The following is an 18,280-nucleotide window of genomic DNA, read 5'->3' on the forward strand; positions in this document are numbered from 1 at the left end:
TTATAGTTTAATATTAAAAAACCAAAAATGCAAGTTTTACAATTTTTTTTTAAATTTAAAGCTATAAATTGAGAGAAAAAATTCGCAAAATTAAATAAACCAATTTTTGTTAAGATCAGTTGTAATTAAAAATGAAATAGTTTGTATATGTTTGTGCATATTTTTGGCTTATGTGTGTTTTTCTCCAAATCAAATTAGTCAAATGGAGTTACACCAATTCGAAAAATAATATATTCTGGGTGCTTTGTTTACTATGTTATGGGGTAATTTAAAATTAGGGCTGGTACGGTAAAGGGTTGTACCGTTGTTCGGTTCAGTACGTCTTTACCCTCCGTTCGATACGTATATATATATATAATCACATGTTAATTATTTTGATAATATATATATTATTTTTTTTGTATAATTATCTATTTGATTTATTTAATTTAAATCACATAAATATGTAAATACATCGAAGCAATCGGTTGGTTATTATTTTTTTCAAAATCAAACATATATTTTATGTTTTAAATATCTATTGCCCCCTCAAATATTTAGGCAACCACTATTAAAGAATTATTCAGTTATTTGTTCTTAGTTACTTCGAAGTAATTTGTATTATTTCAAAAGCTTTCATTTAAGCATCCTTAACCAACAAATATGGAATTGAATATACCTCCTAATGGTATGTACATACAAGTTTGCAGTATTCTGTAAGTATTGTTCCACAAAAATCGCTAATGTCAGTGGAAGTACATAGAATATATAAGCCGATTTGCGAAGACAAACATTTTTATACGGATAGAGATATTGCGATTACTAATCGGTTATGTTTATTACCAGAAAATATAGACTAGATCATTTTTTCAAATAAATATTATATATTCATGAATAATAGTATTATATAACTCGTTCAAATTTCTATATCAACCTTTGTTTGTTTTTTTAAGAGTAAAGTATAATTAGGGATAATTTATTTGTACAGAAAAGTAATTATTAAAGAATAAATATCGAAAAACTTGAAAATCTAGATTAATTTCATAAAAAAACATTTACTATTATAGCGTACTGAACCGTGTACCATGAAGGGTGTACTGCGGTTCGTAGTGAATCGTTGCTTTAAGCGTACTCTCCCAAACTTACTAAAAATATGCTTTAATTATGTTACAGCAGACAAATATAATTCGATATTTTGAACAGCTGATTTTAATGTTGTACTATTATTAAATCTATTTTAAATGTATAGAAGAAAAAACAATTGTAAAATTGATGAAACTTTGATTCAAACAAGATATTCTTATTAAAAATTAATAATTTACATTTCAATTTATGTTAAGTAGAAACATATAAAAATAAATAAGAAACAAATCCGTGTCTCAATATTTTTGATAAAATAATACTTTTAACTTTTTTTTAAAATGACATAGGTTGGAAACTAATATATATACTGATATCCTTTGTGTATTCTTAGTATTTAACATCTTGTTGACCATATTTATAAAAGAACATTTTCACAATACTTCTGTTCATTTCTTAAATCATCATAAAAATATAATTTTCTTTTAAAAGATCTTTTATTATCATTTGAGTTACCTTTTTCTTTTATTTGGCTTCAAAGTTTACAATAGATTAAAAAAGTCATTTTTGATGAATAGAAAAAAAATAAGGTATAAAAATACATTTTTCTTTATTAAAAAGATTTGTTTTTAATATATAAATAGTAATATAAAAAACTAACAAAACATATAAATATAAACTAATCTGAAAAAACGTCAAAATAATTACAGTCCCTCTTAGTAAATGCATTTGTTATTTGTATATGACATGTATATTTTATTTTTGTAACTTAGTTTCATACTTTTATTTATACAAAAGAATAAGCTTTTTAATGTTTGTAGGTGATGGGTGATACAAAAATTGCTTTTAAATTGATAGTTACTATATACCCTTCTATTGAGAGCCAATGATCTTAAAAAATAACATTGACAAATCATTATTTCATTTGAGTATGGGGAACATAATAGCAAAAAGTATTAGTATCCCAATTTTTTATGTATAGAAAAAATATTTCTACATGTACAACAAGCTAGTCGTAGTTCCCAGGATGGCCAATAGTTATGATGCGTCAACAAACATACAATTTTGCTTTAATTATATAAAAAGCCTTAGTGTTACTCTCTGTTTATCATGAGCAGACTTACACCTAGTTACTCGATACTTAGACGATTTCTCCTCAACAAAAACAAAATATTATTATCAGCTTGATATTTTTTTATATGATTATTTTGAATTTTATAAAAAAAATACTTACTTTTCGAAAATAAGTTGAAGTAAACTTCTGGAAGATTTCTTTTATTTGTACTAAACAACGATACATATTTTCTACAATTCTGAACATATATTGTAAATTAATATGTAAACAAAAAAGAGGAATATTATACAATGATTCTTTATGTTATTCTCTTTTTTTTTCTTTATATTGATAGGTATGTTATATACATAAGGGAGCACTATTTACAATGCGCCCTTTATACACGCTCGATGCTACATGCAAAACACCTGTAATAAGACTATGTAATTATTTCTTAGATCAAAATTGCCTTTCCATCAAACATAAACATATACATACAAATAACTTTGCCTTATGAATATAGATATATCATTGATATTTACATTGTTTACAAAATATTATCGATTAAGATACATGTGATTCATTTTACTAATGTAATATAATTACAATAAAGAATCAATGAAGTTAGGAAATTTACAGATAACCTTTATTTATTATCATGTATGTCTATATGTTTCAAATAGAGTAGACCGTGTTGTTACATAAAGGGTTCGAGGGAGACTGATATATTTCAAATGTATGAATGAAAATGTAAAGATACAATAAATATATTTCAGTAAAAATGGTGAATATGTTTTATATCCATCACTAGAGATTGAAAACGTCTATAATTTTACAAGTATATAAGATCGTTAAGCATCCTTACAAATTATGGCAGATTAATTAGGTTACAAAATATTGTCAATGATGATTTTACAACACCAAAGCGAAGAAAGCAAAAATAATAAAAATGTTATTTTGTTTCATGATATATGTATGTAAAAACACAAACTTTTATTTATTTATCATTAAGAAAAAATGGTAAAAATGTTTTTCTTTCTCGTTGCAAAACCATAAAATTAAAGTAAATCTGGGAAATCTATTTTCATATTCCAGTATTATAATACCAATTCGTTACTACACAAATATAAAATACCATAAAAATAAATTATTTATATTTATTTAAAATATAAAGCAATATTAGATTTGATCATAATGCTTTCTCCATCATTGCATTGGTGAACACATTAAAAAAAATCAAACTGTAGTTTTTCTTACATAAAGCCTCCCATTTCTTTCAGCATTTCTCAATAAAATTTCATTTTTTACCCTTTAATGATCTAAAAGGCTCTATCAAATAGAGTTAACATTACGGAAGACATTTTATAGGACATTAAATGACTTTAATACGCTTAACTATAACGTTCAAAATATGGGGGTTTTTTCGTTTCTAAATTAATCGGTATGATTCAACAATATTCTTCTTAATTTTTGAAGCAAATCAGCTTCTACTTTAAAGTAAGTTATTTATTAGGTTTTGACTCTTATGTAAAAAAAAAAAAAAAAAAAAAAAAAAGGTTAACTTTGACTTGAAACGAGGAAAGCAAAGTCACCTTCACAAAAAAGCACGGAATACTAGTACCTTCAAAACAAAATTATCTTTTTCTGATATATTTTCTGCCACAACTAATTGATATTCATTTGTGAAATATTTATTTAATTACTTTTTGATTTTATTTAATTATTATGTTATACATTAAAACAACTTTCCTAATGTAACATTCTATCAAAATCAAATTAATTAAATATTACATCAATGCTATAAAAAATATGATCACTTGTAATATTAGCTAAAAACTATAAAATTTATAAAATAAAATATCCGGCTCGAAGGAATATATCATACAACCACTAATTAATAACAATTACCTTCATATAATAGGAATGCTCACAAATAGAATCTTATCCGTGTAGAATTAAATGATTATTTTATGCTACTCATATGGAGTTGCACTGATTAAGTATAACTAAAAATTATAGTATTATATTTACTCCATCTTCATTGCTATACATAACGTATATTTCCCTCTCTAGGAAAGACTGGGGCGCAAACCTACGACCACTGAGTTCAAGAGACTAATTTATTCCGAGCGTGTTGTCCATTGAGTAACGTCATTCCAGTTGATTGGGCGTACAATTATTATTTTTAATGTTTAAAGCAAACTCGAAGCTTCTGTTATCGATTATGATTGTGTCTTATCTCAGATTTTTTATTTTATTACCAACTTCTTCTTGTTTTTTGGAATTACTATTATTCTTTTTGATCTGAGAATATTGTTTTTTATATCCATTATTAAATTTAATGTCTTAGGAAGAGTCGACGGTCTCGAGTATTCTTAGCTAATAATCGATTTATAAATAATTACTATGAAAATATACACATTATGTGTACACAAAAAATTCCTGAAATCAACTTTCTTTTTTAGTTAATTGAAGATTAATTATAAACAAATTGTAATATTTTAAGGGGCTCCTCAAGAAGGAGCAGTCTGTAAATAATGCAATAAAAAAAAGTATTGCATAATTTCAAGGACTGCAGCTCCCCAAAGTATACTTTATAATATATTTGCCTAGGTTTATATTTCAAATCGACCTATTAAACCACAACTCTAGTATATTTTTGGGTAAGCTAGCGATCTCAAGCAAGTGGCCTCAACAGTTATTACTAATCTACATACAATGTTACCTATCTAGATCACAATATGGCAATGATTATCTCAATAGGAATTTTGCAAATACTCCTCTAAACCAGTTTTTATGTACAAGGTTGATGAAGAAGCGAGAGAAAAAAAACGATCTTTACCTGTGTGAAGACATATACCAAAGCTCTACGATTAATAAGTGATTATTTAGGGTGATTATAATTGAAGTATTTTTTTAGTTTTTTATAATTTTTTTTTAAATGTCAAACTCTAATTGTAAATTTTTATAAATTAAGTTTTAATTTATGGTTAGGTTTATCTTGAGTTTTTATTATTTTGGTTGCTTTATATTATTTAACATGTGAGCTTGAAATATATATGTTTTGTAATGGGAATTTTTTGTAAAAATAAAATTTAAAGATAAAATGTGAAACCAAATTTGTTTTTAAAATATTAGAGAGTTAATAAATTTAAAGTATACTCGTATATTAAGACTATTTATTGGTGCATATATAATTTCACAGACTTGAATATCTATTTCCTTGATAAGGAAAGTAATTTGAAATGTTATTGTTATATTTCTTCAAATCACAGTTTTCACACTGTACAAAAAATTAATGCTGAGATGTTGTTAATTCTAATCATTTTTCTTTGGCTCTTAATGATTATATAAATTACCTCATAATACTAAAGGCTTAGATTACCCGTATGATTTTTTTAATTTAGTTTCAGCTAAAAGTTTTTATTTTTGTTGTTTGATTACCTTTAATGTATAAATATAATAAAAGAGTAATTTAAAGTTTAAAAATAGGCACTTGATTGATAATTACAAATTTCAATCAACAAATTCTATAAAGAATTGATTTTGCAATTTATAAGGGGCTGAACATACATATTAATGTTGTAGGTATTGTCTTTTTTAAGACTGCTGAAATGAAGGAATTATGTATGGTCTGGATGACAGTAAATACACTTAAAATATTCAAGGAAAGGTTCCACAAAAGCCTTAACTTTATCATTTATTAGACTTTTGAATTAAAAATTGTTTTTTTCGAGAGTTCAATCACTACTATTTTAAATGCTCAAATTATTTTCCCCCAGCTGCTATTACAGCCTAAAAACATATCTAAAATTAGGAGCAAGCTTAAGTAATCTCTTCTATGGGCCATGCCTTTCTGAGGACTGACTTGAGAGTGTCAATATTGATGTGGTGGGCGCTGTTGGACTTGCTCTCCACAGTGCTTCACCAATAATAGTGCAGAGAGTTGAGGGCATAAATGATTGGGACCAGAAGTTAAAGGGGCACAAATTTTCAAGTTACTAATTGAGAAAGGAAAAAAAATTCAAGGAGCTCCATTCTTCTGCAACAAATAATCCCTCTTGGAGTAATTGAACTTCAAACTGGGCAACTATTGTAACTAATCATTTTGTAGTAGGCCTCTGTGTCGATAGACTGTCCTTGTTTGCAAATGACACCAAAAATCATGATTAGGTGGAGAATTCTTATGGACTTCATCCTCTTTCTCATGGTATAGACATTGATCAGGGACACTCCAACAATTGGCTTTCCTCTCCTTTGGGCCCGTTTGAGCTATATGGGGAATGGCAATGATTTTCCGATTTTGTTCTTGCGAATTAATTTTTCAAGCATTCTGAACAAAGCTTAGCGAGAAAAAAGAAAAATATCATTACTCATTTTGTTTTCTATGTCAAAACTGAAGAAAAGAGTTGCCAGATGTTGTAAATTAGCAACAAAGTCATTTAAGTTTATTTATGGCCACCTTCTAAGTATATCTGTTTGGGATATATATTATTTAACTTTTTTCAAATTTTGATTCCAGTTAATGTGAAAAACTTTCAAGCAATAAGAAATAATGAATACATAGTTTAGGACGTCATCTTTGGGTGACACATTACGATTACAGTTTTTAAAAAATGTTAGTTATTAGTCAATAAAAATTCAAATAAAGCCTTACTCTTTATTTTGAATTAATTTAATTTGATATAATTTTTTTTTCACGCCAATCAAAAAAATTACTATTTTTTCTAAAGTCATCCTATTGAGGATAAAGAGAAAATAAATGAAAGAAATGTTCATGATGTACTTTGATGATCATTCTTATTTCAAAATGTAAAAAAAGGTGATGCGCAATAATTGAAGATCATTCAAATGTATAATGTTTATTAATTTTTTATAGTTAAGAAAAATGAATGTTTTAAGTAAATAAGAATAATATTGTATTTTAGCCCTTACCGTCTAAATAACTAACTTTTGTCAATGTTTTTAAACTTTGATTGAGATGTGCAACCTGAAGATGGCATTGGTGAATTTTTTTATCACTGGACAACTTTTTCGCTCTTGAAAAAAATTGAAAGAAACCCTCTGATATCTTAGTACATCAAACGTCTTTAGTATGTAGTTTATGAATATATGAAGAGATACATAGTTTTACATAATCAACTTCATTTCCTTTCTTTTGTCTTTTGAAAACGAGTAATGTAATATATGTTCAATTTAAAGTATATGCTGGGGAGTAGTCAAAAAATGTATAAGAAAGTTTATGCAGATATCTCACCTTTAAAAGCATTGAAACCCATATCAAGAAGACTTGAGACTATCATGTGATCTTTTCGTATGATAATGATAAAAACAAAATGTAGAGAATCCACTCAATTTCTCATTCAATCTTGGTCGACCTAAAAAAGATATTTATAAAATGAACCATGTATAATATATATATATATTTACAGTTGTATGGCATAATACATAAAGTGAGTTCCCGATATATGAAAATGATTGCATCTTTATTATGCACATAACATAAGAAACTGCATATACTGCGTATTAGTAATCTATGACATGTTCATCGCAATATAATGCCAAAAAAAAAGAACTTTTCTAAACTGGGAAAGTGTACTTTCTATTGGTACACATATCGTTAAAAATAAAAAGTTCATGGATTATAAATGGTATAATTTCTGACTTTTTACTTTTTTTAAATAGGTGATAGGGTTCGACCAATACAATGATTGTAAGAATTTTATGGCAATTAATTTTAATTTCATAAAAAACAAAAATATATCTAACTTAAAGGTGGCTTAACATGTATACCAGATAAGAAAGTCAAATAAAAAGATGCACTTTGGTCAACGTAGAATTGTATCCCTTACGCCTTGTTATTGCATTAGCCTCTAAAAATTCATAAAATTGGGGGACCTGTATTTTTTTTTAATGTATATATTTGCATTGTACATAAATATTTTATAAATACATCTTTCTTTAAAAGACTCTTGCAAATAAGAATGACAAATTATTAACTACACAATTTGTTTTTTTTTTATAAAGAAAGTAAAAATGCAATCGAAGTTTGCCAAAAATTGAGTTGATTGTTTGCAGTGTCTTTGTTCTATAGCCATTTTTTATTATATTTTTAGCAATACTTTACAAAAAGAATGAGGCAAATGTAAAGATCGATACAAAAAATAGAACACATGGCTTTTTAATATGGGAAGAATATTTGCAAAACAAAGAAACTAGACAAGAGACTATTGTATAATTCCCAAGTTTAACCAAGATCTAAAAGGAGGCCACAAAAAAGAAAGTTTTTATTTATTTTATTTTTATTATTATTATTATTTTTTTAAATAAAAGGTTTTTCGTCTTAATACAAATATTAAGTTATTCTTTCAAAGTATTCTATGTTTTTGTGTGGCATCTTTATAATTCAGACACGTGCTGTTAATTTTGACAGCTACGACTACACAAAATCCATTTGCCAATGAATGGATCTTTTCATGACAATGACAACTTTTCTTTCATTGAAGAAATTTAAACAAGCTTTAATGGAACGAAACATTAAAAAATGACTGAGGATAAACAATATACTTTCGGACGCATATTATAATATATGAAATGAAAAATGACCAAGTCGAGACAAAACTTGAATAAAAGTAATATGAAGAAATTTGATCATTTGAAAAACTTCAGACCCATTGAAAAAAATAATAATTAAACAATATAGCTCTGTAAACAATGGGGTCTAGAAAAGTTATTCTTTGAAATTCAATGTGCGTAGGTTTAATTCACAGTAACTACATTTCATTCATCGGATAATTCCTTGGTCCGATGGAGTAATTTGAGTACTCTCAAGTTTATTAAAACCATGGAATACTCATGCATCCTACATGAGGGTACTTTAAAAGGAGTGATTGGCTGAAAAAAGGGAAAATGTGTCTATTTTATTTTTTACTCCATCCTTTATGAGGGAAAAAAAGAAAAACAACAAGGTAAGTTGCATTCGTAGCATTCCATGTGTCAAGAATATAGGGAGAAAATAAATTATTATTTTTTATACTGGAAGAAAAACATAGAAAACATTTTAGTTATGAACTATACCAACTAAACAAAATTACACAAAAATACAGATATATCAAAACGTTAGGAAATTTTGAAAAAAAAATAAAGGACTAAAATAATAAAAATAATTTTCCTTTTTATTATTATTTATAATAATCTAAATAATTAAGAACTTTGTCCTAGGAACTACTCGTCATTTCTAGAATTTTGATCAAGAAAGCCAAATATTTTGCAAATACAAAAATAATAATTGATCTTCTTTCAATAGTTTCACCACTTTTATTGGTTGAGAGTGTTAAATTTCTAAGACTGAATACAAGCAAAAACCACATTAAGAAAAATGTTATATAATGGTTATGGCAAATATTTTTTTACTAAAAATAAAACTGAAACACTAATCAAAAATTTAATTAATACTTTAAAAATTATTTAATAATTTTACTTTTGAGACTGTAATGTAGTTTTTTCATTTCGTTATATCCCTAGAATGGGTTGTAAAGCAGTCAATCCCCCTTAAAAAATAATCACAAAGAAAAAAATATTAATGGTAGAAGCAAAGCCTTGTAAAAAAAATCGTCCTCTATATAAAAAATTGTAGAAAGTTAGAAAAATTACATTCATAAATTCCTTCTTTTTTTTTCTCCTTCGACCTTAATTATAAAAACCACAATTTCATACCTTCTTGGAATGTGTTTAAAATTAAAAGCTACTTTCATACACCCACCAAAATATTTTTTATAATATAACCTGACCTAGTTTTATAAAAAAGCATATACAAATATATAAGAATATGCCTTAGGAATAAAAAGGCTTAATTTTTGATTATCTCATGAGAGGAGAAAGACTGTTTATATAATATACATACCTTCTTTTTGTGTAGAATAAAGAAAAGAAAACAACAGAGAGTTAGGATCAAGGTTGAGTAAAATATGATTTGCCAGTATATAACAATAAAAAAACCAAAAAATGACATGGTAACTCTGACAATTCGAAGAATATTGGAGACAATAGCAGCTTAGCTGTCATGAAGTTTTCTTAGGTTAGCCACAAGTGCTATGAGATAAAGTAAATGAACACAAATCCCACTCCGATTCTATCAAGATTATAGACAGGAATTACTTCGATGTCAATCCGTATTTTTACTAACTCCTAGTCCTAGAAGGACTAATATGTAAAAGTCCTTCACAAATCCTGAGTGTGTCACACGGTCCTTCATGATCACTTTATAAATAGATGTTCACTTTTTATGAGCTAACGAATAATAACAAACTTTTCAGATTGCCAAATAAAATAAAAGGCTGCACACGTGACGTTCATGTTTTCCACAACTATAGCTATAAATAATAATAAACACTTTTTTAAGAAACTGTATTTAAATTTGCCATGAGTCCCTACTTTGTACAATTTTGAAACATTGAAAAGCCATGGTTTGAGAATTGCAAAAGAACCACATTGGTTCATTCAGAATTATCTTTAAGAAAAACAATTTAGAGGATTTTCATCGAGTCTTCAAACAAAAGTGTATCTACATATATATATATATATAAGCATATTTCTTATTTGAGAGAAAAAATATTAATCATTCATGATGTTATTTTTATTATTATTGATGACTCAGCTTATACACAACAACAAAATGCTTCAAATAACAAATGAATTATAATTTATTCAAAAATAACCATTAAATCTTTCTTTTATATTGATCAATATTTTGTTCTTCAAAAATAAAATAAATATGTTTATTTCCTCTACAGTGACAGGTCATTGATATTGGTTTTAGCAAGCAAAATAGACTAAAGATATCTTTGTCAGCAGACAAGTTGTCTTTCAGGGTCATAAATAGTAGAGTAACACTGAAACACAACTTACCGGCTAACAAATATCAAAATAGAGTATTTGGCTTGCTAAAACCAACATCTTTGAGCTGCCAGAGAAGGAAAACATAATTAATAAGAGCCCTAATATCTTGCATGTTACTATACTATTTTGGAAATAACACGACCTAAAATTTAAATATACTAGTAGTCCCTTTTTTTCAAATCTTAAGGATCCATTGCTCCAACTATTGAGGATTGCATATTAGTTCGATAACATATTACTCTCAATATAATGTAAAGATTTAGAAAAGAGAAAAAAATATTTATAATTATTGTATTGGCAAAATATAACTAATTTTTCGTACAGTAGACTCTTGTATGACAGACATCCATTATTTTTTCCCTATGAATAAAACAAAATGATTTTTTTGAGACTTTTATTTTAATGTTAAATGATTGTTTTGTTGTTCAATGACTCATCCAATACACATCAAAGGTACGACTTTATACATATATTTACTATCCATACAAACTTATAAGACAGTATTTTTTATCTCGTTCAACTTTGTGCTTTCAAAAAGTACTGTCTTCGAATCCCGCATGGACAACATTAGATGTACAAAGTCATATATGTATATTTACTTTGTATTTTTAAGACATCAAAATTTGATAAGATTTATATCTGGTATATATCAATATAATATATTTATAAGGAATATATGGGCTCCAATTTTTTGTCGTCACGTCCGGTGTCGTTCGAATAGGACGCAAAAGCCGTTACATTTAACTATATTTGCTAAATGAAATCATCATGAACAGGAGTACTACTAACTGTGTGCATTTGGGGGAGAGGGGGTCTTATCCCAAACATTATCAACACCGTAATTATATAAATTATTTTACTAACATATATATATATATTTTTTTTTTTTTTTTTTGGGGGGGGCTTTCGAAACAAAAAACAGAGGCTAACGATGCCCTTAATCATGGATACCATTTGACGTCCTCAATGATATTCACCAATTTGTATGAACATATCACATATTTTAAATAGGGCCATATTCAAAATAATGGCAATATATTTTCTTGCTTGAAAGGTACTTAAACGTTAATAACACCAATTCAGACGGTTAAGTTAGATATTTAAATAAAAAATGAAAAAAAAAAATCTCCTCTAGAGTGTTCTTTAAAATTTGAAACGCTTTTTAATAACCAATAATTCAATTCGGGATATGGGGTGAGACCGATTTTTAGTTCCTAACTCAGGACAGATACAAGCATAATTTTTTTATATATATCATAAATGAAAACAAAAAAAGTGTACTTTTATTCTTAGATATACCAAGAAGAAGCTTTTTATATCTTGTCTGTCAAAACAAAAATTACATTAGTATTCTTTGATAAATTATCGTTTACTTATATACACAAATTAATCTTATCAACCCTTTGGATGCACTGCAAATTGCACTTAAATTTGCCAAAGTTGATTACCTCAAAAAAAAGAATGAGAAATTAACAGATTTTATTTGAAAGGCCATATCGGGGCCGGTATAAGTCCCTTAAATAAATTATAGGCTCTAAATAATGACTCAAATTCTCAAATAACTAAACTCATCCTACAAATTTGAATACAAAATCAATAATTGACTCAAATATGTCTATGAAATATTGGATTGTATGTATATATGAAGTAAAAAAATAAAATTGAGTCATCTCCTTTTCTTAATTTTTTTAGGATTATTTTTATGTTGACACAAAAAAATGAGGTTTTACTTTGTTCCAAAGGCTTTAAATAAGCTATCTTGTTCAATTTTACTAAAACCATAGGGTTAATTTTTGACACTTTGTTATATAGGTTACATTTCAATAAACACCACATGAAAGAAAAAAAAAACACATGATTTATTCTAAAGGCGGAAAATTAATGTCTTCCGATATCTGCATCAAAGATTAAAAAATATGTTTATATCAATAAAAATAAACATATATCTTTGTAAAAAATAATTTATAGCCTCTAAAATTAAAATATTTTTTCTTCTACACCAATAAGTCAAATACAATAGTTATTTATTTGTTTTTGTGATGTATCATTTAACAGAAGATGTTTGATGCAATGTTTTTAGCCAATAACATTTGCTTTAAAATCTATAAGTAACAACTTATTTCTACCTATGTATGTACTAGACCTTTAATGCAGTCAAATGCATTCGTGAATCTAAGTTTTGCGCATAGAAAATACTCTCATGGGGTTTCTACATGAAAAAGAATACTTAAGGGGCATGTACCTATTAGTGTTAAAACTCGGTCCGAAACAATTTTTTAGTTTTGGTTCGATCTTAAGTAATTTTTTCTGTAGCTTGAACCTGAAATTCAATTCATAAATAGACCAAAATTCAAAAAGTTCATCAAAATTTACTTTGACCTAAATTTATTTTTCTAAAAAGACGGCTAGCACAAAAACTCCTTTTTTTCACTGAAATATGTATGTAAAATATCATCATTTATAGAGGGACTGGCCACTACCAAATTTTGGCAAAAATAGTTAAAGTTATTATAGTCTCAGACCGGTTTAAAATATTAAAACCGCAATCGAACACTAGTACGAATATATATTTTTTTCAATAATTTAATATTGAAGTCTACAATTCATCTTTTCTTTTGAATATGAATTCCTTGCTCTTTGAACATGTACATACTTATATTTATATATATATACATATATAAATAATCATAGATATTTCAAAAACAGATCCATACCCAGGGATTAATTATTGTTATTTATGACATTATAAAAAAGGGGGTTTTGGCAGATGAAATAGTTCTACTTAACTAATACGACTTGATATACATAAGTATTCTCAATTAGAACACACAAAAATCATATCTTTGTTTACAACTTATGCTCAAATGCAACCAAACAAAAGCAGCTTTTTTTAGGGTGGATGGAGAGGTATTGTAATTTCTGTATAGATTTAAAAATGCAGAAGAATGTTTGGCATTTATTTAAATGTTTTATTTGTACATACTCGTATATCAGATATACAGAGTTAAAATTTTCATACTTTCAATAAGTAAATTGAACTATACTTAAAGATTAAACATATATACGTACATTTTACTAGTGGGTTGGATCCCTAGCCGATATTTAAAAAAGTGACTTGTAATAAACTTAATAACTTACTAATCAATAAATTATCAAATATATATTATAAAGGTAAGCAATTATTATTATTTTAATGTTTCTTTAATCGTTCAGATGGAGTTGCATTATGTAAGTATATATTATATTATTAGAATTACTCAATCTGACCAGGGAATCTTCTTTGAAGTCCATATGCATATTGTATATTTTCTACTCTAGGAACAACCGGAACCCGAATCTAGGCACATTGAGTTCAGAAGAATAATCTCTCTCGAACGCCTTGTCCATTGAGTTACGTTGTTCCTTATTAATTTAAAAAAATGAAAGTTTAAATAATAAAGTATCAATATATATAAGTATTCACCATTGATTAATAAAAAGTAATTTTATTTGGTTATATTTTTTTATTATTCCTTACAATTGTCATATTACACTATCACTATCTTTTTTTCTTGTCAATTAATACAAAACTAATTGCTTTATATACAGTTTTGTCACATTCTTTTTTTTTCTTCAATAAAACAACTTATAGTAAACTTCAAAAGCAATGGAAACCATTTAGTATATTTAGTAAATTATTTTTTAATATCAAGATCTTGCATGCACACGAAGGTGATATTTCAATATGATGTCCAACAATTTTGAAATTCAGAAGAAGTCTCTCGACTCGCTAACTGTACAATTAAATTTAGATATTGCAATAAAAGCTTAAGGCAATTATGAGATCAAGGATATCCACTGTTGCTTAATTTTTTTACTTATATAGTTGATTGTTTAGTTACTTATTATTTATTGTTGGAAAGGTTAATTTGTTATATCACTCATTACTTAGAATTAAGAAAATATTACTTTATTTTATAGAGCTGATTTTTGTATACCAATATTTTTTATTATATATGTAAATATGCGATATGTGATGCTTATAAAAATGCATTTATTTTAGAAAGGGGGTAATTCCTTTTATCTGTCAACCTCACTACTTTATATGATTTCATCCAGATCCTGAACAAATGAATTGTGACGATTTTTTTGATTTTATTTAATAGTATAGATGGTAGTAGCTTATTAATTTACATTATGGTAAAGGGCCTCAATTCTCCTGCGGAGTAACTATTTTACTTCATAAAGATAAATATTAATTTTCCATAAACAGTCCCAGAGTTGATATTATTGATTATATAGTCATATTATTGCATTAGAATTAGTATATCTTTTGAATGTAAAGGTTGTATTACTTGGCCTAACTGTAACATTTTTCTGTTCGTTGCACTTTTTAAAGAAATGAATGCTTAATAAATAATAAAAAACATTCATATTTATGACATTTATCCTATTTTGACTCTTACATATCAATATTTTCATTTATATGAATCTATGAACTGAAAACGATTGAAACCATTTCACTTCACAAACAAACTGTTTAGCCTTCCATAAACGGTCCCAGAGTTGATTTTAATTACCCTATCGAAAACAATTTCATTAAATTGGAATCCATAAATAAGTTGAAATAAGAAGAAATCAATTTTACACTTAAACAAAATTAATTCTAGAGTTATTTGAGTTTAAAGAATTTTAAAAATTTCAAATTAGATAAACAGTACTTGATGAGTGATCGTCTTTCTTCATCTCGACAACTGACTAAAAATAAAAGTCACCTAAGATATCCTTTCAGCAGGAAGAGTTTGTTTCAATTGTATTGCACAGCCATGTATATTTATGATATGTGACTATAACGCTAAATTAAAAAATAAATAAATCATTTGGAGCTTCCTTCTTTTTTTTAATTATTTTTTATAAAAAAAATTATTTCAAAAATGTTGTTTCCATTACTGCATATACATACATATATTCTTATGAATCAATCTATGGTTTTTGTCAAGTAATGGTTGGGGGAGTACACTAAAAAATTATATTTTTTAGTAATTTCATTTTATCTTTACTGCCTCAGACATTTACAATACATAAATATAAATATATATAAAGACCATCAAATGTAATATTTTTATTCATATTAAATATTATTATTATAAGACTTTGATTAAATGTAATAGAAATATCTATTCATAATATCAAAATTAAATTAAAATTTTTATGATAATTGGTACTTGTTCTGAAAAATATATATTTGAACATAAAAAATGTTGTACTTTATATATCTATATATGACTTTAACTTCATTTGACTCCATTATTAAATGCATATCTATATATGTAAATAGAATATATTCTTTGATCCTATAACAAAGTGATATGTTTAAAAAAAAATCTTATTAGAGATATTAATATTATATTTACTCTATGTCTATATTCATGAATGTGTCTTATTCGATGAATAAATAAAGTTCAAACTGTTTCAACGTTTAGCAAATAAAGGTAGGGGCCTTTTTATATATTATATTATTTACACATATCGCTGATTTGGGGATAGAAATCTCCCATATGATTCAAATTTCGAAAATAGAAATATCACTACTATGTCTTCCGTATGTTCAACTTATTCTGAGCTGTATGTAAAAAAAACGTGAATACTCATAACTTTATCAATTTAATAATCATGGCATACGGTGTTTTGTCTGAGAAATATAGAAAGTATAAGATTTGCCAAATCAGATTATTATTTACAAATCAATATTTAAAAAAAAAAACTTTTACAATTAACAATAATTTTTTGATTTCGTTAATTTATTAAATATTTATTGGTATTAAAAGAAGAATATGATTTTTAAGAAAGAAAAAAAAAATAGTCAAGGGCCACGCTTTTTTTATCCTCGGCTTAGACCCAACGAATAAAAAAGATGTAACATTTTATTTCCACATTGGTTATATTCCTAGAGTTTAATATACACTTTGTGGTTTATTACACGTGATTTTAGCACGCATAACCCTTCAATATCGTAGTTTTAGAAAATAATTTTAAAAAATATTAGGTTTCAACTAAAATTTATAGAAGGTTTCTTAAGATTTCATTGCACAAATTGTTTCAAAATTATAATAATTTGTACTGTAATATGTTTTGAAAAAAAAAAAAAAATTGTTTGAACAATTCTTAGTGCCAATTTCATAACAAAGATATAAATCATGTTGGAATAATTTATAAAAGGGCTTCATACATATTTAAAAAAGGCATTTTGCAAGGCTCAATAAATTTAACAATATATCAATATCATCTTTTTGAGAAATAGTTCTAAACCAGGAAAATTCTTCATTTTTTTTAAAAGAAATTTTTTTGTTAAAAAACATTTAACATTACTAAATTTTTACTTCAAAAATAAACTTCAAATCGATATTGCAGTTGAAACAAAAAAATTGTTGAATTTGTGTTTTCTAATATTTTGAGCAACATTTACCTTCTTATAAAAAGAAATATTTAAAACTGTCATTTTTAATATTTTATGCTTAACTAATAAAAAATAATATTTACCAAACTTGCTTACATTATTTGTTAAAATGTAGCTTTAAGTTGGGAAAGGCTCCATTTATTTGACAACGATTTGTAGAATAAAATATAATTATATTCATATATTCGTATATACTCACTAACAGTTACATTATTGCCTGTAATTCTCAAAAAACAATATTTTATTATAACTGACAGCTTAATAAGATATCACAATATGAACAAAAAACTTTCATATACTACAGAAGTAGGTACTCAATAAATGTATGTCGAAGTTAATTATGCAAAACACTTCTGATAGCAACTTATCTTACATTTCCTTTTCTAAATAATAAGTATTTTTCTGAGAGATCTGTTAGATACATTTTATAGTGAGTTAAATGGGTTTTTTCCTATTCAAAGACGAAACACACAGAAATAAAAGTAGAACCTTTTTTATTTAATACAACTTGAAAATTTCACTTTTCTATAATGATTGATATATATTCAAAAAAGTGAGTAGTCAGCAAATGTTCAACCTTTAATATAGACCATAAAGCAATGATACTTTCAAGATATACAGGGTGGGGATTTTATATCTGTATAATTTAAGGATAATGTATCCCACGATATCATTGCAAAATATAATTAATCAAATACATATCTTTTTTTCCAACATATGGGAATCCATAGTGAAGTCAATCACTCAAATTAACGACCTCCAACTTTAGCTACAGCCTCCAACCTGGCCCTGAACCTGACACAAGCCTTGATGATGAACTTGTTGTCCATATT

At 26.2% G+C, this 18,280-nt stretch overlaps 1 protein-coding gene across 6 annotated transcripts in view; it reads right to left on the bottom strand.

The window, feature by feature from the left end:
* LOC121129701 (uncharacterized) overlaps positions 1-18,280 on the bottom strand; it is a 371,351-nt gene that overhangs the window by 105,569 nt on the left and 247,502 nt on the right. For 5 of the 6 annotated variants that reach the window (XM_071893235.1, XM_071893232.1, XM_071893233.1 and 2 more), the window contains one exon: positions 7,371-7,491. The exons of the other annotated variant lie outside the window; for it this stretch is intronic. The gene's annotated coding sequence lies outside the window, so the exon portion shown is untranslated. The remainder of the gene's footprint in view (positions 1-7,370; positions 7,492-18,280) is intronic. 6 annotated transcript variants of the gene reach the window in all.

Source organism: Lepeophtheirus salmonis, chromosome 14, assembly GCF_016086655.4.
Source record: "Lepeophtheirus salmonis chromosome 14, UVic_Lsal_1.4, whole genome shotgun sequence".
Taxonomy (NCBI): Eukaryota; Metazoa; Arthropoda; class Copepoda; order Siphonostomatoida; family Caligidae; genus Lepeophtheirus; species Lepeophtheirus salmonis.